This window comes from Megalopta genalis, chromosome 6 (genome assembly GCF_051020955.1).
Source record: "Megalopta genalis isolate 19385.01 chromosome 6, iyMegGena1_principal, whole genome shotgun sequence".
Taxonomy (NCBI): domain Eukaryota; kingdom Metazoa; phylum Arthropoda; class Insecta; order Hymenoptera; family Halictidae; genus Megalopta; species Megalopta genalis.
This window is the reverse complement of record NC_135018.1, coordinates 2,315,872-2,343,391: the sequence shown is the minus strand read 5'-3', so window position 1 is coordinate 2,343,391 and position 27,520 is coordinate 2,315,872. Positions and strand designations below refer to the sequence as shown.

The window sequence follows — 27,520 nt, the reverse complement described above, 5'->3', positions numbered from 1 at the left end:
AAAATTATTATTAAATTATTATTAATTATTATTAAATTATAAATTATAAAGTTATACAAATATTTGAAATAACTTGGATTATTTGAGCGGCTTTTCCAATGATATTTCGATATTCGGATTTAAAATAAAATAATTTTTTACTTTATCTATTATTTCATCGAATATTTATTTCAACATTTCTTTAAATATTCTCTGCTTCTATTATGTCAGCTACGCCAGCAACGTAAGTTCGTATATTCAAAGCGAATGCAGTCAAATTGTAAAAACTATCATTGTACAATTAATATAATGCAACAATGTTCAGTTAATTCCAAGCAGTCAATCCATTTTCAATTAATTGAATATTCACTCAGCTCCAATTAATTTAATAATTTCTATGTCGAGGTTATTTGTTGCTCTATTTCAGCGAATAATTGCGATACAAAATTATTCGAATAGAAAATAATTTAAAGATAATGACGTCTGAACTAAATATAATAAAGTACTCCAAATCATCGAATTATTTGGAATTTGTAATCTCGTGCAAAATAAATCGTATCCAGGTTGAAACAGAAACCGCAAAAGAATTCCCTTCGACTCGAGACCCTGTAAAACAATGCTAAGCTTAATAATAATAAGCTTACGTGCTCATTTCCCAGGAGCAGCCTCGAACTTCCAAGTAAACAATAATTTCAGTACCGCGAGCCGGTCGAACATGCTCGAAAAAATACGTCGTCGGGCCGAGAGAGCCTCGCAGCGGAAGGAAGGAAGGGGTGGCCAACAAGCAAACAACGAAAATGATAAATAAACAAGGAATAGCCAAGGGGGAGGGAAAACCGGGAAAAGTGGTCTTGCAAGATAAAGGATCGCGGGGGCGGCGTACTGGTGGGCGGACGAGGACGGCGGGCGGCGCCGGCGACAAAGGGGGCGAGGAGGGGGGGAAAGGGGGAGGAGGAAGACAGGCACTCGAAAGAAACGGAAAATGAGGCCGGGAGAGCATAAAGTTGCATGCGACGCTGCGCGAGGGCGCAATTTAAATTTTCGGACTGACTCACCGCGTCTGGAACTTTTTCAATGTATACAGTTTTAAAAGGCCGGTTGCATAATGTAGAGCACCCTTGTATCATCCGTTCCCCGTTCCAAGCCACCCCGCCCATCCGGGGATCCTCGGCGCGGCTATCTTGTTCGTGAATTTGTACGTGCATAGAATATAAGCGTGACGGCCTCGAGAGAGCTTTGCCAGGGTTACCATTTAACGCGACGTATTCTTCCGCTTTTTCGCCCTTCCCCTCCCGCGCCGCGCCGCCTCGCGGTATCCACTTTGGGCCGGGTGCCGGCGAATTTACGATCCTCCGATTTCACCTTCCTGTCCCTCCCCTCCCTCCCGCCGTTCCGTTCGCTCCTTTTTTTTCGACCGGTCCCGTGTTTTCCAACCCTTGTCCCTTCCCCCTCTCCCTCCCGCCACCCGTCAGTCTTCTTCGTCCACCCTATCTGCACGTCTGTGAAACTATTCGACGAGCCTATTTGACTTTCATAAGCGGCACGCGTCCGACCATATCCGTCCCGCCACGTGAAACGTGACTGCCGCGGAAGGGATTCGCCGAACGAATTTCTCAGCTCGGACACACGCGCGTCCCTCGTAGCCGCTGTTTTTTAACGTTGGTAGTCGTAGACACACGATACATTCCGGGGACCTCTACGATCCGCGGCGGAAAGATAGCCGGCTGTATAATTTTCTTGGCTTTCGCGAGCGCAATTAAGGGGTAACAGGTCTCGCATTGTGTACAGTCGGCCACGAAAGTGTTCGTAACACAGTTTTAACCCATTGCCGTACCATTATGTTCACGGTAACAATGATTGGAATTTTTTTTTATTTTAACCCGAGAAAGATAACCTACGTCGCAGAGGCGCCTGCGAAATAAACAACTGACTGCACCGTTTTCATAGAGGTCTAGTGATTTAAGTTTAAAATTACTTAAAATATAAAAAAATATAATATAAATGCATTTTATTTTTACAATAATGCCAAACCTTTAAAATGACTAGATTAACTTAAATAAATATCCGTTGTTAGTATAAAATTGACGCCTTAGAAAAGCATGCGCCTCTGAAGCGTATGGTTATCTTTTACGTACGTTGTCATATGGTTATCTTTCTAGGGTTAATCATTTCTTAGGAGAAGATCATTTGTATTTATCGTGTTCCGACATTTGAGCCGTTTATTTTTGAAAGTGGCATAAGTCACTTTACCGTAATGAAAAGTGGTGATTTTTTAATGTTTATGCGAAATTATTTATACCGAGAATAATATCAGTATCCTGAGATAACAAATACAAGTAAATCTTCTCGAAAGTTAACGTCCATATTTTTAAACGTGTTAAAATGCAAACCCTTAAATATATCGACTTAAAGACAAAGTGACTTATGCCACTTTCAAAATAAACGGCTCATTTGCTTGAACGAGTAAATATTGACGATGCGAGAACGGAATTTGATTCCGACTTAAAAGAATGAAATAACATTTATCGTTGATAAGCTGTTGCTAGAAATCTTCATCGCGAGTCGTGCTCGTCGATGTACGGCGAAGGTTTAAAAACGGTTAATTATTTTAAAACTGACGTAAACGATTTGAAGATCTTTTTAGATGATAGAGGGGACTGGTCTCTACTAGACGATGATTGAAATGCTTTGTTTTTTTAATTTTGCTGTTACTTGCAATGAAAAGAAAAAATTAAGATATAAATAGAATTAAAAATCGACCGCATTTTATTGATCATTTACTGTCAACTGATAAATACATTCGATTATATTAGAAAACTTCGTATTAATTACGAGAGAGATCATAAGATCTCTAATAATGTAATAGCGACAAGATTCTAATGTCTTCTCTTCACTTTGTTTCCCACGCTTCGACGTTTCTCTACCAAATCCGATCTTTCGTTAAGTTTTATAAGATAAGATCAGTAAACAATCATTTTTTCACTCGACGAAACCAAAACTGCATTGAGTTGTTTCTGCATCCGATTCCTCGAGCGATAGAACGTTGGAAATACAGTAATGTCTCCCTAATTAATGCTCAGATTGTGCAGAAAAATGGACAATTTAGAGAGAGAAGATACGATTATTCCATCCTTGCGGTTCATATTTTCGAGCTGCAATTTCGAATAATCGTATCTTCTCTTCCAAAATTGTCCATTTTTGTGGGCTATCTGTGCGTCAATTAGAGAGACATTAATGTACAGTAATGTCTCCCTTACTGACGCTCAGGTTGTGTACAGAAATGGACAATCTGGGAAGAGGAGATACGATTATTCGAGCCTCGGAACTCGTTTTTATAGTTGTTGACAATCGATAACCATGAAAAACGAGCCACAAGGCTCGAACAATCGCATCTCCTTTTCCGAAATTGTCCATTTTTGTGGTCAATCTAGGCGTCAATTAGAGAGACATTACCGTAACTGGACCGTTCAAATAAAACTAAACGAAAGATCGGATTTGGTAGAGAAACGTCGAAGCGTGGGAAACAAAGTGAAGAGAAGACATTAGAATCTTGTCGCTATTACATTATCTCGTCTCTCCGTGATAGACGAAAATTGGTTAATTTTTCAAGCGTCGGACTGCGAGCGGTTGATATAATAATTGAACTCGGTGAGATCCTTTGTGCATAGAGTAGACGCGTCTTACAGCCATAGAAGTCGGTTTCGGTTTCAAGCACCCGAGAAACCGAACTTCGCTCTCCTTTCTCTTTATGTCTTGCACGTAGAACGAGGCCGTATTCGACGCAAGGCGGTGCACATGTATACACGTATACGTATACCTGTGTATAGGCGGTAGAAGCAGACGGTTCGCTCGATCGGCCGCGAGCAGATTCAATGAAAAGCGGTGTTATACGCTTCACTCAGGAATGCTAAGGGCCTTACGGCATCGAGAAATTTCATAAGAACGAACCGGTTTGGTTCTCGAATTACTCGTCCCGATGCTGCACCGACGCGAGGAATCCACATAGGTTCGTTAAAAAGTGTCAAATATCGTAGAGGAAGGAGATGCGCCGCGCGGCGAACAAAAATTGTGCGCGGCGTGTAGCCGACGCGGGGATCGACGTTTCGACGGAACTCGACGATTTTGACAATTGTCCTTCGATCTGACTCGACTTCGATCCGAAATCGCCGTCGCGGTCTCCGATCGAGAAATCGTGTTCGAGAAAAAATTGCAGAAAAACGATTTATTTGTTCATATAAAAGGACTGTTTGTTCTGTTCCTTGAACATTTAGCTGCGTCGATCTATTTTCAAGATCAATTCTGTATGCGATCTTATCGATCACTGCAAATCTTTCGATCAGTGCAAATTCTTTCGGCAAATTGTTCTAGAATTATTCTAAGATTATTCTAAAATCTGTGAAAGCTCAGATTGTCCATAAAAATGGACAATTTGGGAAGAGGAGATACGGATTATTCGAGCCTTGCGGTTCGTTTTTATAGTTACAAATTGTCAAGAACTATAAAAAAGGAGCTACAAGGCTCGAATAATCTTAGCTCTTTGTTCCCAAAATGTCCATTTTTGTGCACAATCTGAGCGTCAGTTAGGGAGACATTACTATATTTTGAAATTATTCTAAAATCTGCGAAATTTACGAATACGTTCCACAAAGCGCTTTAACTTAAATCGTGGAAGAAGTATTTCTGCTGTAATAAATAAAATTGCTGTTTCCTTGTGACGTGTACACACGTCATCCACGGCTAAGAGGAAATATTTCGTCATACCAGGAAAACAACTCCGATGAGCCGACGTTTTTCGTCATGGAAATTTTTCTACGCGATGTGTAGAGTGCATTGCATTTTACGCCGTTTTTTTCCCCATTGAAATCGAGCGATGCCATAAGATAACATTTCGTTTTCGCACAGGCCAGTTCCAAACACCGGCACAGTAAATTCTCTCTAATTGTCCATCAGCTTGTACACAATAATGGACAATTTGGGAAGAGGCTTGTTTTTATGCCGATTGTCAAGAATTATAAAAACGAGTTGCAAGGCTCGAATAATCGTATTTTCTCTTCCTAAATACGATTATTATTGCACAAAAGAGGACAATTTTCTATTCCCAAATTGTCCATTTTTGTTTACAAGCTGAAGGAAAATTCGGGAGAATTTACCGTTCATATAAATATATTCTTGTAAAATTACGTGAAAACAAATTATTATTTATTATTCATTTATTATTTACTATTATATAGTACTATTATATATTAATTATTATTTATTATTATTATTATTATTACTTATTATTATAATAATTATTCGCATTATTACTCGAATAATTTCACTATCTCCACTCGAACGAAGAATAAAATAGATAGAATAATCGACGACGAATGGTCGTTGCCCAAACAAAATATTCGACTAAGAAGAATTCATTCGGAGAACGATTTCTAATAAATATATTCATAGGAAATGATTTATAAAATAAATTAATATCTATCATTCATTTATTATTTACTATTATATAGTACTATTCTATAGTACTATTATATATTAATTATTATTTATTATTATTATTATTATTATTACTTATTATTATATTAATAAATCGCATTATTACTCGAATAATTTCACAATCTCCACTCGAACGAAGAATAAAATAGATAGCATAATATCGACGACGAATGATCGTTGCCCAAACAAAATATTCGACTAAGAAGAATTCTCATTCGGACAACAATTTCCAATAAATATTCATAGGAAATGATTTATAAAACAAATTAATATCTATTATTCATTTATTATTTACTATTATATAGTACTATTCTATAGTACTATTATATATATTAATTATTATTTATTATTATTACTTATTATTATATTAAAAATTCGCATTATTACTCGAACAATTTCACTATCTCCACTCGAACGAAGAATAAAATAGATAGCATAATCGACGACGAATGATCGTTGCCCAAACAAAATATTCGACTAAGAAGAATTCATTCGGACAACGATTTCCAATAAATATTCATAGGAAACGATTTATAAAACAAATTAATATCTATTATTCATTTATTATTTACTATTATATAGCACTATTGTACAGTACTATTATATATTAATTATTATTTATTATTATTACTTATTATTATATTAAAAATTCGCATTATTATTCGAATAATTTCACAATCTCCACTCGAACGAAGAATAAAATAGATAGCATAATCGACGACGAATGATCGTTGCCCAAACAAAATATTCGACTAAGAAGAATTTATTCGGACAACGATTTCCGATAAATATTCATAGGAAACGATTTCCGAGAAAGATCTCCTCCGCGAAAAATATGGTCGATAAGCTTGAAAAGAGCCTCGTCCGTAAGAAGCGATCGTGTCTCGTCTCGAACGTAATCGGCGACGTCGATTAAACACCGTTGAAACCCCCGCGCGCGCTCTTCCCGAGATCGTAGATTGCTGACTAATCGTCGATTCTTTTGAACCGCGACGAAGCGTAAAACACCGGCCGCGCGGAGCGAATACGAGACGCATTTATCCAACACGTATCTCTGGAAACGCACGATTTCACGGGCTCATCGACGCGCCGATCGAGCGCCGGTTTCGTGCGCGTCGAAAATTTTATTCCGCTGTTTACAATGGTGAAATGCAAAGTACGGCCGTGCCGCGTCGATTACGCGACAAAAACGTGCGCCGGGTAAACGGCCGATGCGTGGTCCGCATACAAATCACTGTTTTCAAGGGAGACCGAAAACAGCCGGCCAGGAATTTCGGACTCGGACTCTCGATTCCTCTAATCTTTCGATTATTATGAAACAGTTTTATTCCGTGGAAAGAGGACGAATGCGGCGAGCGATACGAATGCACGCGCGCGCCCGCGCGAGCACAGTTGTTCCAAGATATCTCTGGACCGAAGCAAAACCTGGGGACCAGAAATAATGAATCTAATAAAAGTGAATAAAGTAGTAGCAATAAAAGGCAGCAGGAAATGGGAACGCAAGGAAAATGACTGAATAATTCATGGTACGACCTTTCGCTGTTCAAGATGCGCCTTGTTCTTCTATTGTACGATTTGATTCAAATGGAACAGTAGGTTAATATTCTCTGCATTAAACTGGAAGCACGGCAAACAACTAAATATGAAAGATCGACGCGTTCTGTGTTGTCTTTTTGTTTACAATTTCTTGACCGGCCAGTCAAGTCGCTTCTTTTTCAGAACGCGCGCCTATGTCTCTCGTATTGACGCTTAGATTGCGCATAGAAATGGACAATTTTAGGAAGAGGAGACACGATTAATTTGAGTCTTGCGCCTCGTTTTATAGTTACGAATTATCAACAACTATGAAAACAAGATGCAAGGCTCGAATAATGTTATATAAATAATTTGGCTAATAATATATATTAGCCAAATATAATATAATATATATAAAATATATAAAAATAAAAAATATAATATAATGAAAATAAAATATAATATATATAAAATAAACTATATATTATATTATATAAATAATTTGGCGAATAATTTGGCTCTTCCCAAATTTCGTGCACAATCTGAGCGTCAATTAGAGAGACATTACTGTGGGTGTCGCGAGAATCGAGGCGAAAAGATAGCAAACGCCTGCCATCTTTAATTTCTCGCTGTTGTGAAGAAGTATAAATTTTGAAACGCGTGTAAAGATAATAATATATATTATAATAATTGTATAATAATATATATTGTACATATTATGCAGATGTCATTTTATGGAAATTAATGGAATTCGTAATTCAATAATTTTAACAAGTTTGAAATGGCATAACGATATTATTAAATTCTTATGTTTTCACAGTAATACATTTCAGTTACTCGTTTTCGCCATCGATGCATAAAATCTCGTATTTATTAATAAATAATACGTATTGTAATACGTAATAAATGCATAAATACATATTATATCATTATCTTTCATTTATACAGGACTAATTGTACGATCTATAAAAAAAAGAAAAAGATCACACGACAACTTATCGTTAAAATAATATAATTATAAAATAATATATTAAAATAAATATAATATATTTAAAATAAATATTAAAATAATATATTTCTATTATATATATTTTTTTTTATATATTATTTTTATATATAATTATTATTTATAATTAATTTCCTATATAGTAATATAAATTATTAATACATAAATTCATTCAATTATTAGCATACGTCTTTAACATATATTTGTAATGAAATATTATTTTAATATACATATATTATATATATAATATATTAATTACGAATTATTATATAATATATTATATAATATATATATAATATATTTATATTAAAAGCAATAATTACACAACAATATACAACATTCACCCACAGATGAAGCAATAGTAAATCGTCTTTCAGCTACATTTTGTGACAAATCGCGCGACGAACTTCCTCCAACAGCATCAAGAAGACGCTAAATTACGCAAAAGTAACATTATTCGTTCCATTTGAAAAAAAGGCCCACGCAAGATTGTATTTACCGGAAGCGCAACGTAAGCCTCTGAGATCCGAGAAACGACATTCGGGAGTTGAAGGAACGACCGAACAGCCGGACAGGAAGGTTCGAATTGCAGTGGGGCAGCTCGGGTAAACGTGCAATCCACGCAGGTGTGTTTATTCACCGTCGAAAGGTTACTTAGCTCGTTCTGCTCAATTTAGGGACGCGGTTTAAAAATCAGACGATCCGCCGGCACGGTCGGCAACGGCCCGTTCGTGTTGGTTTTACCGTTCCCTGCGAGCCTCCCCCCGCCCTCTCCAATCCAGTTTTTACTTTGATTCTGACAATCGAGGATAATTGCGGCCGGAACGATATCGAGCGCCACGAGCATCACGCGATACGACGTTTATAAAACTATAAAGCGGCAGGAACCATGGAAAACGTGCGGTACGTCTGACCGGGCACGCCACACCTATTTCCGGCTTGGCGCGGCCACCGGGCTCGATAGAGCGTTCGCACGCGGGCCAGCGGCAATTATTTCGTTACACGTGTCAAAAATAATAATACCGATGGAAACGGAAGGGAATACCGTCGGCCCGTCCCTTGGATTTCGTTTAATTATGTGCTGACAGGAGAAGTCGCTACGCAGGGTGACGCATGCGCGGGGACTCCCGCACAGCGGCGTGGAACGTCCGACCAGTGAACGTTGTAATTGTGTACTGCGTTGGCGGCACGACGCGTCGTCTTACGCCGCTGTGCGGCGCTGCGCATGCGTCGCCTTGCGCAGTGAATCCGTTGTGATCGCTCGTGAAACTACAGTCCAAGTGAAAACAATTCTGTACTGCGATAGCGACACGACGCGTCGTCCTACGCCGCTGTGCGGCGCTGCGCATGCGTCACCTTGCGTAGTGAATTTTCCTGACCGATCGCGACGCTTCGTTGATCGCTCGTGAAACTACAGTCCAAGTGAAAACAATTCTGTACTGCGAGAGCGACACGACGCGTCGTCCTACGCCGCTGTGCGGCGCTGCGCATGCGTCACCTTGCGTAGTGAATTTTCCTGACCGACCGCGACGCTTCGTTGATCGCTCGTGAAACTACAGTCCAAGTGAAAACATATGGGATAGTGGAGTGGATTAGTGTGGGGAGACCAATTGTCGTGCCTTTGGCGATAAATTAATCTAATATAGATAATATAATCTATATAATCTATATACATTAATCTAATATATATATTAGATTAATTAAATTTTTATTAGATTAGATTAATCAAGATATTATTAATTAAGATATATTAGATTAATATAAATATATATATATATATATATATTAATATATAATATAATATAATATAATATATAATATATATATATTAATCTAATATATCTTAATTTAATCGACGACAATTAATTTTAGATTTATCGGTAAAGATATATTAGAAGCTGTTTTATTCAAAAATAAACGGAATAAAAGAATAAACCAAATTTAACGTGTCTTATTCGATAAACATAAATAACGAAACACGGTTTTCATTAAATTTTGCACTAATGCAATTGAAGATTTTATTATATGTTTATAATAATCTTTTAGATTTATTATATCTTTCAAATTGACAGGTATAAAATAAAATAAATATAAATAAAAAAGTGTTCATAAAGAGGAAAGTAAAAGTGTTATGTCATTGGGATAACGACGTTATCTGAAAATGAAATGGAATCTCAGGAATATTTAACAAACCTAACTGTTTGTAAAGGAACGTACAAACTAATACCTATTTTTTTCGATGCCATGACATTTAATATTACCGAAAACCTACTAACAAGCTTTTTACACACTACTCGAAATAATTTAATCAATTATGGATCAAGTTTGCCGCTTTTCAGCAATTTATCGAGCAATTTTCGACTGTTGATTTTCGACTTGAAAAATTAGAAGACTGCCGGTAAATGGATCGTTAATATGTAAATCTTTAATTGCGGAAATGGCATGTGTCAATAACGAAAATTATCTTCATAATTTACCTAATAAAGAACCGTTATGTCGGTTTTCCCGGCTTCGCCGAACGGATGCGCATTCATGCGTATAAATAGAAACACTGAACCATTGACAGACGCGCCAACCGTTATTTATTCATTAGCACGTGGACCTTACGAATGTTGTAACTCGAGTTACGTCGGAACGGAGACACGTATAAAAAAATGTAGAAAATATATGCTTCGTATTTTCGGCTTATTTGCTCGATCGTGAATTCTATCGACAAAAGAACACATTATAATATTTAATGGAAACGTTGACTATTTGTTTGAAAGAGTTAGAGTTCAATGGGTATGTATATCTATGTACAGTCGACCTACAAAGTATTCGTACGCCTTTCGAAACGGAATAACTTTTTTACAACTGGGCCAAGCGATCCAAATTTGTAGGGAATGTTAGAGGAATTAGTTTACTAGACAATGGCTAAAAAATTGTTTGAAGAATTGCAATCGTTTAGCATGCTAAAAGAACGGACAAATTATGCTTTTTCAACTTCTTTATTCGAGCATACATCTGTGTACGCAAGAACGAGTTTTATTCAATCTGATTTCATTAGTACATTCGATAATTATATTTATTCACAGTAAACATTTTAATCGTTGCGCTTGGTTCATTAACAATTTCACTTTGATCGACAGAAGAAAAAAAGCTGTACAAATATGTCGCGAAAAGATCAACGAACTTCATTCTAATTATTTTTGTACGTCGCCGTGTACTTAATTAAACATTTGTTTCGCTTGAATGTGTTACAAAACACAGCTGAAATCGTGGTGTAAACGGAATTCAAGCAAACTTTCTCGTATTTCGTAGATCTGAATTTAGAAGTGTTCACAATACGATAACGATGTATGCATGCAGATAACAATAATCTAAGAGATTACGAGCAGCGATAATGCTGTTTCATTTATCCTCGATAAACATTGCAATAAAAACCGTGATATCGAAAGAAACAGAAAGCGAATCATTAATTTTTGTTTCACCATTTATGCGAGATATCTTTTCATGTAACAAAACGCACCGTTGTGCATACACGAAAATCGGTCAGTTATCGATCGTTGTTTGTCACACTCACAAAGTCTATTCTACCGAATCTATTATTCAAAGAATTTCGTAGATCAAAACGATTTTATCTCACCTCCCCCCCCCCCTCCCCACTCACCCCATTAGTTTCGATAATCGGCGTGCCATTGTACATTCGATGGACGCATAATTAATACCGTGATTATGTAAATTCGTTTGATCGTTTACCTGTTATCACGAATATTAATCACTCGTTTCCCGTAAACAATAAAACTGCATTAATATTAAAATGAAATAGAATAAAGTAATAGAATAAAGTAGAATGAAGTAATAGAATAATAGAATAAAATAGTATAAAATAATAGTATAAAATAGTATAAACTAGTATAAAGTAGAATAAAATAATAGAATAAAGCAGAATAAAGTAATAAAATAAAGTAGAATAAAATAATAGAATAAAATACTATAAAATAGCGTAAAACAATATAAAATAGTATAAAATAATAGTATAAAATAGTACAAACTAGTATAAAATAGTATAAAATAGAATAAAATAGAATAAAATAATAGAATAAAGCAGAATAAAGTAATAAAATAAAGTAGAATAAACTAGTATAAAATAGTATAAATTAGTATAAAATAGTGTAAAATAATATAAAATAGTATAAAATAATATAAAGTAGTATAAACTAGTATAAAATAGAATAAACTAGTATAAACTAGTACAAAATAGTATAAAATAGAATAAAATGGAATAAAATAAAATACAATAGAATAAAAGTAAACAATCTGCAAATATAAAGTATGGAATAAATATATATAGAATATCGAGAGATATATACAGAATATCGAGTTTCAATTGTGTTTGCAATCTCGTTACACAAAGATAAAGCTTTCCTGGAGAAACCGACAATTTTTCCGAGTACAACAGCAGCGATAACAACAAATACTTCGTAGAATGCAGTCCGGTAGCACGGTCACGTCCAGAAACGACACCGCACGAACCCTATTGTGTTTCGCGACGTCTATCATCCCGATACTATTCAACTTCTGGCGAGAGCAGCCTTCGAATAATTTGGTGCTCGTCGTCGATAGTTCGACGATAAGAACGAGCGTCGTTCTCGAAAGGAGGTGCACACGCTCGCCCATTGGCCATCGCGAGAATACATAGAAAACCGTCGAGGTGAGCGTACTCCGACGCGGAATATTCGACGAGGATCTACCAAAATACGATTCCCGACAAATGTCTACCTCGTTACCGGCTCGCTATAAATAGATCTGAACGGCCTTCGTCAACCTTCCACGAGTTCGTCGACTTCGCCAACCGGTACCCTACTCTTTGACCAGCGGATACCTTCGGGGAAGGGTCTATGAAGGAATTCCGAAGTTTTGAGATCACGAATTCAGGCCACGAGGGGAGAGTTTTCGAGTCCACGTACCTCGTGCTCGACCGGATCGCGTCGCGTGGAAAGTAACAGGTCGGCGAACGATGGACAGTTTTCGCTCGGTCGAAACGATGACGAACGAAACTGTACACCGTTGCGGAATGCGTGACGTTTTCAACGGTGGATCTACCAATTTAACCCTTTGCACTCGAAGCCGCTTTAACTGTAAATCTAAAATCATTTGTCGGACTTATGGTATTTTCATTTCATATGACAAAGTGCATTTTATGCGTATGAAATTGAGTCTTGCGATGACTTGTGACGACAGTTGTACTTTTAACAATTTTTTGAATTTAAACTTTATTAATGTAAAAATTATCTTGGCACGTGAATCAAGAATTTTAGTGGTGCCTCAGAGTCACCACTCGAGTGCAAAGGGTTAACTCTTTGCCTTATGATCCGATCCAATTTTTTTACACACACATCAATTGATTGATCAATATGACATGCTTCCATTGATTGTAATTGACAACATTCTCAACAATCTCTTGTATTACAAGCCAACTAAATATTAATCTCGATAAACATTAACTTATGAACCCATGCACCTTAATAATTTTCCATCGACTCTCGAATGGCACGATTGAAACGTTGCAGATTATAGTTATAAAACTCAAGGCGATCTTATGTTAATGAAAAAGGAAAATGACTCCTTTTTATACCGAACAACTTTCGAAACATTTTTTTATACGAGAAAGATTAAGGAAAGATATTAAAGAAAAGTTATTTTTTATACGAAAAATTAAGGTTAAACGACTCACCCTGTACACATCCGTTCGAACAGAAAATGATACAGATTTTTACGTATTGAAGATTAACGTTTCAGGAATAAATTAACGTTGAATGTTGGATCCATTAATCCTTTCACGTATTCTTTAAATATTTTTTATACAAGAAAGATTAAGGAAAGTTATTTTTTACAAGAAAAATTAAGGTTAAACGACTCACCCTATACACATCCGTTCGAACAGAAAATGATACAGATTTTTACGTATTGAAGATTAACGTTTCAGGGACAAATTAACGTTGGACATTGGGTCCATTAATCCTTTCACCTATTCTTTAAATATCTTTTATACAAAAAAGATTAAGGAAAGTTATTTTTTACAAGAAAAATTAAGGTTAAACGACTCACCCTTACACATCCGTTTGAAGAGAAAATAATAAAGATTTTTACGCATTGAAGATTAACGTTTCAGGGATAAATTAACGTTGGATGTTGGGTCCATTAATCCTTTCACGTATTCTTTAAATATTTTTTATACAAGAAAGATTAAGGAAAGTTATTTTTTACAAGAAAAATTAAGGTTAAACGACTCACCCTATACACATCCGTTCGAACAGAAAATGATACAGATTTTTACGTATTGAAGATTAACGTTTCAGGGATAAATTAACGTTGGACGTTAGGTCCATCAATCCTTTCACGTATTCTTTAAATAGAAACACGCTCGAACCGCTATTATCGATACAGCGACGACGAAATTCTCTAAAATTAGAAGTAAACGATCTATGTATATCGGTCCAAAGCATATCGAAGATGTCTGCTTTGAGAATGTGTACTAGAATTGGATAGCTCCGAATCCGTGATGTTCCGAATTTAACTGCTATGAATAATTTCGCGATGCTTCGCCATATTTAGACAACGAAACACAACGTGTCGAATGCAATTAGAGATTCTCGATAATCTTTCAAACATAATTACGGCGGAGGCTCTCCTTTCCCGAAAATTCATTTTTGTAACACCCTGATACCAAAACACTGTACTATCTAAAAGTTTGTTTCAGATTTTTCGTTATCTAAATAACGAACGACGATTAGATAAAATAACGCGTGGTTAGGCGCCGGAATATCGTAGAAATAAATGTTCGCGATCAAAAGGAATCTGTGGAACGGACCCAAACGATAAGAATGGAATTCTCCGAAGTGTACTCTCGAAGGCAATGCTAAAACTTGGGACTCGATAAAAGTTTATCGAGAGAATTTATTCCGACGGCCGATCGTCAAATGTCATTCATTTCACAGTTATTAAAGTTACGAGGCCGCTTTGACAAAAAATAATTGAGTAGATTTCTCGATTGAAGTACACGTTGCAATTGAAATTTTGTGACATTGAAATCAATTCGATCTTCCGAATAACGTAATGCAACGCACAGGAATCATTTTTACTATTAAATAATGTTACCGAATAATAAAGATGAGAATCATATTGTTATACAATATGATTCTCATCTTTATTATTCGGTAACATTATACATATATAATATACATTATACATTATATATATTTAAATATATATTATATATAAAAATATGTAATATATATATATATATATATATATATATATATATATATATATATTGTTATACAATATGATTCTCATCTATATTAATATGTTATAAATTCGTTGACATCCTTCGTTTTCATCTTTTTTGTATATATATATCCTATTCAACGAATTTATAAAATATTACCTAACGGCGACATCTGTATCATAATTCAAAGCCACCAACCTTTAGACCCTAGACTATAGTTCTCTTTTATCTGACAAGAAAAATTCGAATGCAACGTACGTCTATATTTAACGCCAAGTGCAAACTATTTTAAGGAATTTCGCGCTTAAATTTTTATCTTCCATCGTTTGGAAGCGCAAACATTGTAAGCCGTTATCACATCGAAGTAACAAAGAGTCAACTAATTATAATAAACTTGCGTTTAAACCGGTAAATTCTTTTTTAATTCGCACACATGGCTTTACAATTGATTTTCCGTTGCATAAATCTGTTCATATTCAACCCCTTGCCGTAGTAATAACATATCGAGTACAGACGTTATTTCATCCCTTAACCCTTTGCACTCGAAGCTATTTTAACCGTACATATAAAATCATTCTTCCAACTTATAGTGTTTTTATTTTACATGGCAAAATGCATTTTATGCACATGAAATTGACACTTGGGACTCGCCCAAGAGTTACATTCTTAACAATTTTTTAAATCTAAACCTTGTTAATATAAAAGTTATCTTAAAGCGCGATGTAATAAATTTTAGTGGTGCCTCAGAGTCACCATTCGCGAGTGCAAAGGGTTAAAAAAGAAATTGCAATAAACCTCCAATCTCCGCTCGTCAATATCTAAGCATTCGAGTAAATTCAGGAACACTATAATCATCGAATTCCTTTCCCTTCCAAGAGATCATCGCGGTCGAAAAATTTCTACTCGCGATAACCGCGAAGAAACCGTCGTGTCAAGGAGTTAAGTTAAACATTCGGCGCCTGGAGTTTGGCGCAGCGCTTTCGAAGTGCAGCCGGGATCACGGCGAAGCAGCTAAGCAACGCGGCGATGAATTATGTAAACAGAATCGTTGGCCAGATCGGAGCCTGTTATCAATTCAGGCATCGCTGTTCGGACAATGCCGCCGACAACGGACAAATTGTCCGCGTAATCTCCTATGGGGCCTAGAATCGAGTTCCCGGCGCGGGTGAATTAGATCGGAGGATCCTCGAAAACAAGGGAGCAAACGACAGCAGTATGTACCCGCGAAGAAACTGTCCCCACTGAGGAACAGTGGGCGAAAACTCGATCGATCGATCTTCGATCGGACACACGGCTTCTGTTCAACGAGATATCCGAGCGCGCGCGCGATCTATCGCCGCGTTTTCAATTTGCCTGACCCAAAACAAGGGAGCAAAAGACAGTAGCATGTACCCGCGAGGAAACTGTCCCCTCTAAGGAACACGGTGGGCGAAAGCTCGATCGATCGATCTCCGATCGGCCTCTGTTCAACGAGATATCGCGCGCGCGCGATCTTTCGCCGCGTTTTCAATTTCCCTGGCCCAAAACAAGGGAGCAAACGATAGTAATATGTACCCGTGAAGAAACTGTCACCACAGAGGAACAGTAGGCGAAAGCTCGACCGATCGATCGATCGATCTCCGATCGGATTCTGTTCAACGAGATATCCGGCGAAGGCGTGCGCGACCTTTCGCCGCGTTTTCAATTTTCCAGACCCAAAACAATGGAGCAAAAGACAGTAGCATGTACCCGCGAAGGAACTGTCCCCTCTAAGGAACACGGTGGGCGAAAGCTCGATCGATCGATCTCCGATCGGCCTCTGTTCAACGAGATATCGCGCGCGCGCGATCTTTCGCCGCGTTTTCAATTTCCCTGGCCCAAAACAAGGGAGCAAACGATAGTAATATGTACCCGTGAAGAAACTGTCACCACAGAGGAACAGTAGGCGAAAGCTCGACCGATCGATTGATCGATCTCCGATCGGATTCTGTTCAACGAGATATCCGGCGAAGGCGTGCGCGACCTTTCGCCGCGTTTTCAATTTTCCTGACCAAAAACAAGGGAGCAAAAGACAGTAGCATGTACCCGCGAAGGAACTGTCCCCTCTAAGGAACACGGTGGGCGAAAGCTCGACCAATCGATCGAACTTCGATCGGACACACGGCTTCTGTTCAACGAGATATCGCGCGCGCGCGCGACCTTCCGCTGCGTTTTCAATTTCCCTGACCCAAAACAATGGAGCAAAAGACAGTAGTATGTACCCGCGAAGGAACTGTCCCCACTGAGGAACAGTAGGCGAAAGCTCGACCGATCAATCGATCGATCTCCGATCGGATTCTGTTCAACGAGATATCCGGCGAAGGCGCGCGACCTTTCGCCGCGTTTTCAATTTCCCTGGCCCAAAACAAGGGAGCGAACGACAGTAGCATGTAGCCGCGAAGAAACTGTCCCTTCTAAGGAACAGTAGGCGAAAGCTCGATCGATCGATCGATCTCCGATCGGCCTCTGTTCAACGAGACATCGCGCACGCGACCTTTCGCCGCGTTTTCAATTTTCCCTGGCCAGGATCGGAGCGCAACGATGCGGCGGCTCCGATCGCGATGCAAGGACGCACCGGCGAGTCGAACTCATTAAGGACGCACTGAAACGAGCAAGAAAAAGGGGGCGGCTGGAAGAAAAGGAGGGTGCGGTGGGAGTAAAGAATCGCGGAGAAGAGAGGCGCGGGTGAAAAAATGAAAACGTCCCGCGAGACGTGTTGTAGTGAAAATTACCTATACACGTCCGTGGTTATCTCGTCGGGCTCGGCTACACCATATTCCGGAATCTGTTGTGTTGCCCCGCTTTCGCTCGCCTATCGGTGTCTTCGGACTTGACTCGCGGGCCCCTCCGATCAAACGACGGACTTTAATTAACAGCACAGATGCAACGTATCGGATCGCCGCCTCGAGCTCCGCTGCCAATTATCATCCGCGAGGCGTTTTCACTTCGCGGAACACAGCAGCCGGGTACGAGCTATCGAACGACGATCGACGCTCTCTCTCTCTCTTTTTCTCTCGGCACCGCGTTTCTTTCACGGATCGTCGTTTTGTCGATTGCGTCGTTCTTCCTCCGAACAGTTCGGTTCTAATCGACGTCGTAATCACACCGTCGACGATGCTGCTTAATGAACACGCTCGGCCGACGAAGAGGCGACTTCTCGGCGAGGAAGCGCGGCGACAGTCGTCGCGGCGCGGCTTGGCGCGGCGGAAGAGACGGAGGTTGAATGGACGAGGAGAGCCGGCAGTGATCGGTTATGGAGACACGTGGGCCCCGAAGAATTCTGGCTGCGGGCTACCGCTCCGGCTGCTAATGGGCCGCGCGACGCGAGGAATGTCGAAACGTATAAGGACGAAACTGATAGCGGAGAGTTCGGCTCGTTCGCCGATTACTCGAAAGTGAGCGGCTTCTTGGCTTCCGATCTTGGTGGGAGCGCGCGGACGAGGTCACGGACCGTCTCCGGAGCGGCGAGCAATCGAAGCCGGCTGGACGCGACTTTCCCGCGCGTATATCTCCTCGCGAAATTCGCCGGCGGAACGGCTCGGGCCTCTGTGTACCAGGTGCAAGGCTGCCGGCTGGTTTACGCGCGATCTTCGCGGCGGTCCTCGGCGTTGAAAAAGCGACGACGACCACGACGACGACGACGACGATCACTCTCGCACGGCACACACAGCGGCCACGAAAAAAAGGAGCACAGCCTTCGGGTCCCGGTTTTACGGAAAACACAGCACAGCACTCCACTGTACGCGCGCGACGCGGCACCGTTTCGAGAATCCGCGGGATGCTGCTGATCTTCGCGGGATGCTGCTGATCTTCGCGGGATTTTCTTTTTTCTTTCCTTTTTCTTTCTTTTTTTAGCTTCCGATCTCGTCGGACGATCCGTTTACTCCGATTCGGTGGTACCGGGGAGCACTGGTCCGACGACGGGCCACGGAAAACAAAAAGCAAAAGCACCCTCGAACACGCGTCGCACCTTTCCCTATTCTCGGCTCTTCCTATTTTCCCTTTTCCTATCCCTACGAGCGTGGAAACCGACGCTACTTGAACGACACACTCGCGCGCGCGATCGCGTCCGCCGGAGCACTGACACCACTCAGAATTCCACGAGTGACTGCAGCCGCACACACGACTCGAGTCGGACGACTTCTCTTTCGGCGGCGCGGCTCGTGCGGGCCGAGCGGAGCCGAATCGCCACGAACCCGCTTCTTTGCGCTGCCTCCGACAGCCAGCACTCCGCCAGCGGCACGCACTACGACGCCGACCGTTCGACGCGACGGAACCACCGCCGAGCCAGGACCGCCTCTCGCCGCATCCCTTCGAGCTCCCTCGATCCCTCGATCCCTCGCTCTCGTTCTCGCTCGCTCTCTTTATCTATCTCGGTGGAAACCGGGCGAAGTCGGACGCCTGTCCGTTCGCAACGCGCAGTCGGTTCGCTCCGCGCTCCTGGGGCTGCCACGCGAGAAGTGTTCTCCGAAGTTACGGCGATAGTGCGGCAGCTGTGTCTGGGCTCGATGCATTTTTTCATGCAGGGTGAGTCCTCAACACCGACGACTTCGCGATAATGATCCGAACGATGCGAGCAAACCCGCTGTTTCGTGCCGTCCCTATCTTTCGGACGGATCCGGCGCGCGCGTTGTGGCTTTTAATGTATTTTATGTTTCTTTATTTTTTTTTCTTTTTTGATATTTTGTATTTTATATGCTTTATATTTTTCTGGATCGGCAGTTCGTATGACCGAGTGCTTCGCGTACTGTGGAACTTGAGTCCTTTGGCTGCTGAATTCGCAGTAATTCGAACATGGTATATATTAAATTCTCCGTAATTGTCGTTCGGATTGTAGACCAAAATGGACAATTTGGGAGGAGGAGATGCGATTATTCGAGCCTCGCGGCTCTTTTTTGCAATCATCGGTTGTCAATGATAATAATGATAATAATAATAATCGTAATTGTATCGCTTGTTCCCAAATTGTCCATTTTTGCTCGCAAGCTGAAGAGAAATTGGGCAGAATTTACTGTAATTTCCATTTCTAAGCTTCAGATTTAAAATAAGGGTTAAACTTTACTTTAGGGGTTGCGATTTTTTTGACTTTTCAGCGTACATTCCGATGCGTTTCGTCGAGAAAAGTCCAAAAATCGAAATCCCGAATCTAGGAATGCGATACAAATTAGTCCTGAATGCATTTATCGTTGAGAAATTATGCTCATTAAACTACGTTTCTGTGAACTGACGCGAGATGACCAGTTACTGTGCCTTTGAGGCACAATTAACTCCTTGACACGCCATTTTCTTCGCAGCTACCGCGATCAGATATTTTCCGATCGCAATAATTTCTTAGGAGGGGTAGAAAATTGATGCTTAATTTAAAAAATTTAATGCTTAATTTAAATTTATGCCTAAATTTACTTGAGTGCTCAAATATTGGTCACAAGGGATTAGAACTTCATTCCAATTTTAAAAGAGAGTATAAGTTATTACTAGAAATTTTCGTCACGAGTCAGACTCGTCGAAGTACGGCAAGGGGTTGACTTTACATTTTATCGAATAATAATCGATATCGATATCGATGCCGAATAAGATACATCGAATTCTTTTATTCAAAAATGAACGAAATAAGAAAATTTAACAAGCAATTGGTCGGCTCACAATAACCGACTCCGTTACCCTAAGTCGGACAGACTTCTTTCGCATAATTTGAAAGGAGGGGTAAGAACGACCCGGATCATTCATTTCGCGCTACGTTCTCGTTGAACTTCCTTCGAAACTTTATCAATGCGAATATTTATTATTCAGATATTTGTAAGCCTTTTTAGCAACTTTTTTGCATACTTTTAAAGGGTAGCATAGATAGGAATGGGGTGGCAGGGCAGGGGTGACCAAAGCTATATACTTTGGTCACTTTTATATGTATCTATCACTCGTACTTTTTACACTATTCCTAGAGATATTCCTAAACTTAAACTTATTTTCCGCTTTAAATTACTACTTTCCTTACGACCGCTTCACACATGCGACGTTGCCAGATCGCGCCTATAATTTCAAAAAACGAGTCACCCGTAGCGATCGAAAGTTCGGCCACCCCTGCCATAGGGTGCCCCCGGAGCACCGGATAATAATCCTACACAGAGAATAGTAAGTTCGTTTAAAAAAATATTTGTTAAAACTGACATTTCTTCTTCTTCTTTCTGCGCGAAAACCGATCGCTCAACGCGCCGTTTCTTCTCGCAAAGACAAAACAACCCGCTGGTTCCCAGGCGCTCGAGGAACTGTGAAACAATCACCTCGGCCGTGTCAAGCAGTTCGCTGACACAAATCAATACATCGCTGCGAAGCGGGGCCAGCGTACGTGATCGCAATCTGCGAGGTATCCCGGCTCGGCAGCTGACGAACAGATCAACGGAACGGTTGCGCGTCCGATTTTCGGCGTTCTTCATGAATATTCCGCGAGCGAATCCCCGGGCGGGGGACTCGGCTCGTTTAACATTCGGCGTTGCCCGGCGAAGATGTAATCTCGCCGGCTGGCTAGATGGGCTCGCGTGTTCCTGGTTATTAGGCCGAAGTTCGGCAATCCGTGAGGAGTTAAATAGATTTCGATGAACCTGTATTAGCTTGGATGCGCGCGTCCCGCACTTGTCCCTTTCCCAAAGACATGGTCGAAACACAGTTTTCGAACCAGACTTTTAGACTGGATAGGCTATTAAAAGATTTAAAAAGAAAACAGCGGGAACTTGGTTGTGTCGACGCAATACGGTAATGTCTCCCTGATTGACGCTCAGATTGTGCACAAAAATGGACAATTTGGGGAGAAGAGATACGATTATTATTCGAACTTTGCGGTTCATTTTTATAGTTGTTAACAATTCGTAACTATAAAAACAAACCCCAGGGCTCGAATAATCGTGTCTCTTCTCCCCAAATTGTCCATTTCTGTGCAAAATCTGAGCGTCAATTAGAGAGATATTACTGTATTGCGTTGCTATAACTAAGTTCCCGCCGCCTATTAAAAGTTTTTACAATTTTTCAAAAGTCTATTTGCCGATAAAAATTAACTACTAATTAATCAATAATGTATTCCTCCTTTGTTGTTTACAAAGCTCGAATAATCGTATCTCCACTTCCCAAATTGCCCATTTTTGTGCACAATCTGAGCGTCAATTAGGGAGACATTACTGTATTGCGTTGGTATAACTAAGTTCCCGCCATTTTATAAAAGTTTAAAATTTTTTTTAAAAGTCTATTTTTCAATAAAACTTAACTACTAATTAATCAATAATATATTTCTCCTTTGTTGTTTACAAGGCTCGAATAATCGTGTCTCTTCTCCCCAAATTGTCCATTTCTGTGCACAATCTGAGCATCAATTAGGGAGACATTACTGTATTGCGTTGCTATAACTAAGTTCCCGCCGTCTATTAAAAGTTTTTACAATTTTTCAAAAGTCTATTTTTCGATAAAAATTAACTACTAATTAATCAATAATGTATTTCTCCTTTGTTGTTTACAAGGCTCGAATAATCGTATCTCCACTTCCCAAATTGCCCATTTTTGTGCACAATCTGAGCGTCAATTAGGGAGACATTATTATACTCACATATATAGAGTTTTCTTTCATTCCAGTTTTCCTAATAAAATTATTTTTATTTCAAAGAAATTAAAGAATATTAAAGATTATACTCGATTACAATTAAATTCTCAGATATTAAATTTGTATTTTGGTATGAATTAATTAATGATGATTTAAACATTTTTATTTCCTGGCATTTATAACAAACATTAACATTTGCCGTAGATGACTTATAAATTGAATAAATAACTCATAAATGCACCTTTACGATATGAATAATCGTAAATATCAGTGATCCGCCATTTTGTCGAGTTGCGTAAATCAAACGTTAATACGTACATATTACAGTAATGTCTCCCTAATTGACGCTCAGATTGTGCAGAAAAATGGACAATTCAGGAAGAGAAAATACAATTATTCGAGCCTTGCAGCTCGTTTTTTATAGTGTTGTTGACAATTCATAACTATACAAACAAACCGCTATCTCCTCTTCCCAACTTAGAGAGACAATTAGAGCGTCAATTAGAGAGACATTGCTGTTACTGGTAATAGAATTTCGGTGAATTTTTTAAGAGAAGTGAGCAATGTCCGTCGCGTCGGGGGGAACCGAGGCACCCTCGTCGCATTTCGTTCGCGTCCGCGGACATCATTTTCATCACGCACGCGTCGCGCTCTTAATCTAACGTGAAACTGGCGCGACACGGGTCGCGGCCCGGCCAAGTTACGATCGTCCTGCACGACACGATCGAGAACGAGACGCTCCCATTCGGCTCGGATTAAGTTCCCCGGTTTCGCGCCTGGATCCCGGTTGAATAATTTTATGGCGTCGTTGCGCGGATCCTCGCGTGAACGTGACCGCCTTTTATTGGCGGCAAGAAATTCTTTATTGGAACGAAAGATCCGCTCGCCTCGCGCCCCGCGATCCCTTCTCGTTGTTATTACGTTTCTCGCCGTGATATACGGTCGCCTTTAATTACACCGCGGAAACCGTGCGGCCACTCACAAAAATTCTCTCCGAGTTCCTAATAGTTTTCGTTTCTCGACTCGAAATACGGACTCGTAATGGACTTCGTAGAAGACGATTGTCCTGTCTCTTCAAGCTGGCAGCATCGAGTAAACCGTTAACCAGTTAGCTGTGCTTGACGAGCCACGAAGAAGTGGCAGTATTTTTTGACGAGTATACTCGTCGCGCGTAAAAAGCAGCGGTCGTTGGCTATTTAAATTGTAATCTTAGCGAAAGCAAAAACATACTGTCAAGTTTCAAGATGTTTAGAATCTTTTTGAGGCTGCGAAGAGGTGTTTACATTGTTATAAAAATAAGCAATTTTTTTTATAACGTATAACATTGATAAAACTTTTGCGCCTCTTTTCAGCTACATTCGTCGACGATTGAAGATGCGTGATTTTTTTCCCCGCTGCTTTTTATCATTCGTTCTGCATCTTTTAAACAGAATTTAGGTTCACACGACGCACAGAGCTGTATTATGAGATACATTTCGTTTTTTTATTTTCTGTTCCAGATCGAAGAAAAAAGATGCCAGACCGCGCGCCGATCGACACCGTCTCGACCAGAAGATTAATTATTTCACGTAAACGTCGATAAAATGTAAGAAAAAAAGAAACTGTATGCATCTTGAAATGTCAGAGAATACGCATGGAAGGTGACGAAATGATTCGTTCAGTTGTTACAAAGAAATTTGGTTAATTAAATGTTAAAACGCGGACGAAAATCAAATGTTTAATCTCGATGATAATCAATGAAATCTAAGGTATTCCCTAATAATGTCAACTTCAAAAAAACAAGGTGAGATAGATCCTTATTCGAGGTCGTCATTTAATTAATTTTAATCAGTATGCAGGTTTCCTTGCATTTACGAGCTCGTATGCGCCGCGTAAATGCATAAAGATCCGCAATCTAATCAGCGTATCTAACGGGAGGAGATATTTAGGTGGCCTCCTTCAGCCGAGCTACCCTGTATAGAGTTCTCGCTGGTTCCAATACGTGAAAATCGTATGTTCGCAGCCATGCTGCAAGCTGGTTCGGCTCGCGTGGTAATGCGAAATCAAGATCAACCCGAAGGTGACAAAAAAGATGCAGTCCATGAAAAGCGGTCGTCATGTGAATGAAATTCGAAGGGTATTCAGGTTTCCAAGAGCTCGCCGCCTTTGTGTGTCGAATATAATTCTGAGATCTGCCTTCTTCTACTTTACTCGCGTGCGAAATACGAAATCATGTTCCCTTATCGTCGGAAATGTAAATCTGTATTTTAGAATCGCTATTTTCCATTCGGAATTTATCTTGAAAATCCCCCAATTTCTTTCCGCTAAAATTGGCTTTCAATTTTACATCGTCGTAGTAAATATCTTCTATTCTGAAAATATCTCGAAAATTCCCAGTTCCGTTCCGGTAAAACTAGCTTCCAATTTTACATCGTTGTAATAATTATTTTCTATTCTGAAAATATCTTGAAAATTCCCAGTTCCTTTCCAGTAAAATTGGCTTTCAATTTTACATCGTTGTAGTAAATATTTTCTATTCTGAAAATATCTTGAAAATTCACAGTTCCTTTCCAGTAAAATTGGCTTTCAATTTTACATCGTCGTAGTAATTATCTTCTATTCTGAAAATATCTCGAAAATTCCCAGTTCCTTTCCGGTAGAATTATCTTTCAATTTTACATCGTTGTAGTAAATATCTTCTATTCTGAAAATATCTTGAAAATTCCCAGTTTCTTTCCAGTAAAACTAGCTTCCAATTTTACATCGTTGTAATAATTATTTTCTATTCTCAAAATATCTTGAAAATTCTCAATTTCTTTCCACTAAAATTAGCTTTCAATTTTACATCGTTGTAATAAATATTTTCTATTCTGAAAATATCTTGAAAATTCACAGTTCCTTTCCAGTAAAATTGGCTTTCAATTTTACATCGTCGTAGTAATTATCTTCTATTCTGAAAATATCTTGAAAATTCCCAGTTCCTTTTCAGTAAAATTGGCTTTCAATTTTACATCGTCGTAGTAATTATCTTCTATTCTGAAAATATCTTGAAAATTCACAGTTCCTTTCCAGTAAAATTGGCTCTTTCAATTTTACATCGTCGTAGTAAATATTTTCTATTCTGAAAATATCTTGAAAATTCCCAGTTCCTTTCCAGTAGAATTGGCTTTCAATTTTACATCGTCGTAGTAATTATCTTCTATTCTGAAAATATCTCGAAAATTCCCAGTTCCTTTCCGGTAGAATTATCTTTCAATTTTACATCGTTGTAGTAAATATCTTCTATTCTGAAAATATCTTGAAAATTCCCAGTTTCTTTCCAGTAAAACTAGCTTCCAATTTTACATCGTTGTAATAATTATTTTCTATTCTCAAAATATCTTGAAAATTCTCAATTTCTTTCCACTAAAATTAGCTTTCAATTTTACATCGTTGTAATAAATATTTTCTATTCTGAAAATATCTTGAAAATTCCCAATTTCTATTCTGCAATTAGATTTCAATTCGATATCATTTCGATCGATATTATGCACATGTAAATCGTTCGGCCATCTTCTCTTAAATAATCGAGAAATTGAAAAAAAAGAGAAAGATATTTTTGCTGTTGTTCTTTTTTATGAAAAATTCAAAATGTCGTGTCTTTTTAGAACAGTTAATTATCTGGAATGCCCAGAAATTTTTTATTCAACCCGACTCAATATGCATTTAACGTTCTTTTATTCCGTATATCGGAAATCAATAATCAATAATAAATTACGTTCGGAAACTGTTCCGCAACTGAAAATAAAATACGGACTTTGATTTACCTGCAGAGTTGGCAGAAGTCTCAAATACGGATCAAGTTGTCCAACTGGCTGTGAAATCGAATCCGACGAAAGATCGATCGTAGGAAATTATATTCGGAACACTGAACCTCCTAATAAAATATTTCCCCGCAATTTAATGAGTTGTCTTTATTGATGCGTGTCTCTCTCTCGTGCACAGTTACATTTCATTCACAATAAAATTTTCAAATATACAGCATATGTTTGCGATTATTAGATTCTAATTACTTCGATCTATAATCATTTATTAACTGGTACGCATCGTTAATGATAGATCGGTTGTAAAATGACGTATTGCAAATATCTTCTAAAACCATTGATTTTTCGCAATAAAAATGCCTTAGTATTTTTCTGAAGAAACTGACAAGCTGAATCGACTAGTATAACAAAAGATATATGATTCCATTTAAAAAAATAAAGCTTATATCTTATTAATATCTTATCTATATTATTATTAATATATTAATAATATATATTATAATATATATATATATATATATTATAATATATATTATATATGTATTATTATTAATATATTATCTCTATTAATATCTTATTAATATCAGATTAAATAATATAATATCTCTGAAACCATTCAAATTTTATTTGAAATATTTTTTTTAGTATCACCGACGGTTTCGAAGATATTCGACTGGAACGATTTAAATCGGTCACCCTGTGTATCGAAATGCTCGTACGTGCGAAAATTATGTTGCACGAACGTAACATTTTCCTGGAGTTGTGCAAATGCTTCAATATCTGTGTAATCAATATCAATGTAAATATATAAGCTATTCCAAACACGCGTACAAAGATATTAAATATCAATATTCAATATCAATGTTTGATGTCAACGC

The 27,520-nt window shown here is 38.7% G+C and overlaps 1 protein-coding gene and 1 long non-coding RNA gene across 5 annotated transcripts in view; one reads left to right on the top strand and one right to left on the bottom strand.

The window, feature by feature from the left end:
• Positions 1-19,076, bottom strand: part of LOC117223883 (alpha-Mannosidase class I a) — a 406,723-nt gene extending 387,647 nt beyond the window's left edge. For all 3 annotated transcript variants that reach the window (XM_076522731.1, XM_076522733.1, XM_076522732.1), the window contains exon 1: positions 18,011-19,076. The gene's annotated coding sequence lies outside the window, so the exon portion shown is untranslated. The remainder of the gene's footprint in view (positions 1-18,010) is intronic.
• A 50-nt stretch (positions 19,077-19,126) lies between these two features.
• On the top strand, positions 19,127-26,782 carry LOC117225606 (uncharacterized). Of its 2 annotated transcripts, XR_013033648.1 has the most exons (3): positions 19,127-19,805; positions 24,360-24,608; positions 24,692-26,782. It is a non-coding gene; the product is annotated as an uncharacterized LOC117225606 (long non-coding RNA). The 2 variants fall into 2 exon arrangements; XR_004491545.2 differs by having other exon boundaries at positions 24,360-26,782.
• The last annotated feature ends 738 nt before the right edge of the window (positions 26,783-27,520 follow it).